The 3,243-nt window shown below is 39.4% G+C and overlaps 1 protein-coding gene across 1 annotated transcript in view; it reads left to right on the top strand.

Annotated features, from left to right (window-relative positions):
* Window positions 1-1,522: 1,522 nt before the first annotated feature.
* The window catches only part of LOC306762028 (mixed lineage kinase domain-like protein), a 15,558-nt gene continuing 13,837 nt past the window's right edge, over window positions 1,523-3,243 (top strand). Inside the window, exon 1 of the mRNA XM_079248384.1 lies at window positions 1,523-1,594. The gene's annotated coding sequence lies outside the window, so the exon portion shown is untranslated. The remainder of the gene's footprint in view (window positions 1,595-3,243) is intronic.

Below are 3,243 nucleotides of genomic sequence, written 5' to 3'. Positions count from 1 at the left end.
TTTTTTTTTTTTTTTTTCAAATGCAGACTGAGCCATAATCATCAAAAGTAACCTGGTAGTAATTGCATAAAAATTTTAATGCTGTGTAAACTGCATAAACGGGAACTACTGTCCCTTGAACGTTGTTTTGCAGATATTGTATTCACAACATGGGATTGCACATGTAACTTCTTTATATAATTATAACTTAATAGAGGCTTTTTAACAGAAATTAGTACAAGAACAGGAATGTAAACAATAAACTCCTCTTTTTCTGCTCTGTAGCGGATAAGTGCCCTTGTGTGTTCTGGTGTCCCTGGTTAAAACATATGATACAATTTAGCACTGTGCACAGAAGTAGAGGAAATGCTACAACACATATAGATGATTGTCACTGAAGTAAAACAGCAACAATGGTTTTATGCATTCATATACCAAACCAGCAGTTCAGCAAATGCTAGCCTCTTGTGCTAACTGTAGCAAACTTTCACAGAGCAGAACATACAATCGTAAAATAAAACGCCGTAATTTCAGTCTTGTTATTAAATTGTATTTTAATGCTGAAAATACTTAAATTTGTAAACTTCTTCTTCAGCATTGGTAGACATGTTGCCGGCGAACGCGCTGTACAGGAACTAGTAATTGCCAGCCGTAAGCTTCTACCCCTTCTTCAATGAAGTGTGGTCCTGGAAAATCTTCACTTTAAGGGGTGTGTAGCCCTCACCCTTCCCCCTTAGCCTTTGTCCAAAGTAGTATTGGGATACCCCTTCCCCCCACATGATTGCGCAATATGGAGGGATAGGGCTAAGTGGAAGGGGGAAGGGGGAGAAATGAGAATCACCCTAATTAAGTGTACCTTCAACCTGAACTCCACTGGTTCTTGGCCTAACTCCCCCTGAGGCCATCACAGGAACCTCGGTAGGTCAGCATCCTCTGCAGGGACTCGCACCTGATGGAACATGGACTCCATGTCTGCCACGATAACGGCAGGCTCATTTCTGAATTGAGTCACAACTTCTGTCAGCGAGCTAGTAAGATCAGGGCCTTGAAGTAGCTGATCACTGAGGGATTTCCCTTTAAAGCTGGCACCACAATCAAACACCACTCTCAACTTCCCTTTAGTTGAATGACGGACGTCTTGGTGTGGTAAGTACCAGACTTAGTCGTCACAGCGATTCTGCTCTTTCTCTGGCAACCTTTCAGCATAGCCCTGTGATGGACTAGCAAACTATCCAGATGATTGCTGTGACAGACTCCAGCTTCCCTGGAATAAACTGAGCAGTAGAAAATGAATGAATGATTGAGAATATATCACATTTTGTCCTATCAAACTCTCAAAGATGGATAATACAGAGAAAAGCAGAAGAATCTGCCCGTTTTTCCTAAAACTTGATCTAAACCAAACTTCATACTCTTCTCAGGGTAGGAATTACATGTGTTTGCAACGCTTCTGCTTCAGGCGTGTCAGAGCAAAGAAGGAGGTGCGTGCTGTATACATAAGAGCATAACAGGAAACTGACTCATAGAGAAGCTTTCAGCTGTGCAGAAGTGTTCCACTTGTCAGTGCTCAGACACAACAGACGCTAAGGCTGTGCTCACCCGGTGTCTCTCAAAGGTAAATCGACTCTTTATTTCAATCTTTAAAGTAAAGCAGTTGAAAAATGGCAAAAAAAACACAGAGCAATGACTGCCTTCTTTTACTAACCTGCCAACATTCACGTAATGAATCAGCAGAGGAAACTTGATCTCTCGGTTTTAAGTGAAGTTTACTTGCTCCAGTTTTACATGGGAAAAAAAGGTGGAGGGAGAGAACAGTGGGACAATAAAGACGTGATTTACCCGTAAGCAGTGGTGTAGACCAGTGTATACGCAGTATGCAGAGTATACCCACTTCTATTTAAGTCAACAGAGAGTATACCCACTTCTAAACTTCCTGTGATACTGCTTTTACAATTAAAAATGTCCGTACACATGTATCTGCATCGACCAGCAGCTCAGCTCAGGTTACCTATGCTGCGCTGGTGCAGTTAACCATTAACATTCGCCTGAACATGGACATAATAAGGATATATGTATATATGTCTATGAGCCTGTCTCTCACTAGTCTGTATGCCATAACTGGCTTAGTTATTTCATAATTCTTCCTCCCTGACACCGAAGAGCAGAAATTATGTGACAGTGAGCAAATATACAGATGGATTTTGAGGATAAACTAAACGGCATAGTCTTACATGTCACTTTTTTTTTTTTTTTTTAAAAAGCATTTTTCTGGGCTATTTTTTTTTTCTTTAGTTTTTAAAACAAAGAGAAAAGAAAAAGCACTTCTTGAGGGACCACTACACCTCTCCCTGTAAGCAACCAAGGAACAATGGATTTACATAGATAATAAACGCACTGAAAAAAACAGACTTATTTCGGGATTTGAAATGGCCAGATATGTCATGTTGACTTTTTTTGTTCTTATATGTATACTATTTTATGATGTATTTTTTCATTAACCTTGTGTTTTTTACTGCACAAACACTTTGAAAAGCCTAACCAGGGACAGGTGCCGTAAAATAGCCTGCGACTATAAGCCTTATGTAAATGGCATCAGCCACCTAGGTGACAATGTATTCTTGTACTGTCCCTGTCAAATAAAGAAAGAAACAAACAAAGAAAAGACTCATCAACAACAACGACAAATGTACTGAAGCATATGATGGGAACGCAATGTCCTGTTTACATTTCTGCCTGCCCCCTCATATATGCATTCCTAGAGCCGGTTGGAAAATTTCATTTTATTTTAGCAGAGCAGCTTGCTAGGCATTTTATTTGACTAAAACAACACTAATATGAATAAATTCCAGAGCTTTCTTTAGAAATATGAGCTAACATGGGAGACAAATGAGCTAGTTTATATGTACAAAGTTTAAAGAGACAACAGGTTGGAGTTTCTTTCAATTAAAAGTGACACATTTTGACTCTGACAGAACAAGGGGACATTCTGTCACCCCCTCAGTTTTCTCCAGTTTCAGCTTTTTTAAATTTCATTTTAAACTTATTGATTTCTGAGGCATCCACTCGCTTTCTGTACCATGGCTGACGGAGCAGTTGGACTAAACCATTTAAGGGCATTTAAGGGACATACAGACGGATGGGGTGGGCGCTTAGAAATATTTCCAAAACAAAGGAACTTGGTCGTAGCATTGCAGTTTGAATAAAACGTTTCAGAAATTTTAAGTTTATTATAAGTATTAAATATTTTGTCAGTATCACAATTGC

The sequence above is a fragment of the Telmatherina bonti genome (genome assembly GCF_933228915.1).
Source record: "Telmatherina bonti genome assembly, chromosome: 2".
NCBI lineage: Eukaryota > Metazoa > Chordata > Actinopteri > Atheriniformes > Telmatherinidae > Telmatherina > Telmatherina bonti.
Note: the sequence above shows the minus strand (reverse complement) of the source record. Positions and strands in the feature narration are given on the sequence as shown.